The following is a 707-nucleotide window of genomic DNA, read 5'->3' on the forward strand; positions in this document are numbered from 1 at the left end:
TATTTTGAATCTCCTTTAAATATAAAGAAACACGTACTTTTTGTTTTGGAAATTCCAATGAATTGTGGTTAAACAGGAGTGACAAATGGGGTGAATTTTAGAAATTTTAAAAATGAGTATATCTATATCTCAAAACTTTAAAAGTTTACAGATGTTAAATTTGGTATTAAGAATTTCCTTTAAAAATAAAGAAACACGTACTTTTGGTAGCTAAGGGTGTGATAAGGGGGGGGGGGGGTGAAATTTAGAATGAGGATATCTATATTTCATAAACTGAAAAGTTTACAGACGTAAAATTTGGTCTTTGGAATCTCCTTTAAAAATTAGGAAACACGTGTTTTTTTTCGCAAAATCCCATTAAGGTGGTTGGAAAAAGGGGGAAAATTGGTTGAATACCTTTTATGAGGATACTTATATCTCAAAAACTGAAGATGTTACAGACATGAAGATTGGTATTTGTAATCTCCCTTAAAAATAAAGAAACACGTATTCCTTTGTTTTTGAAAAATTCAGAATAGGGGTGAACGGGAGTGACAAACGGGGTGGAAATTTCTTTAAACATTTCTAGGACTACAATATATCTCAGACACTTAACATGTTACAAACTTGAAAACTGGTACTCCTGTAAAAGTAAAGAGATGTAGATACCTTTTTTTTAGGAAAATCCACTTAAGGGGAACAAAAAAGAGGTGAATTTTTAGAATTAG

The sequence above is a fragment of the Anabrus simplex genome, chromosome 2, assembly GCF_040414725.1.
Source record: "Anabrus simplex isolate iqAnaSimp1 chromosome 2, ASM4041472v1, whole genome shotgun sequence".
NCBI classification, from domain to species: Eukaryota; Metazoa; Arthropoda; class Insecta; order Orthoptera; family Tettigoniidae; genus Anabrus; species Anabrus simplex.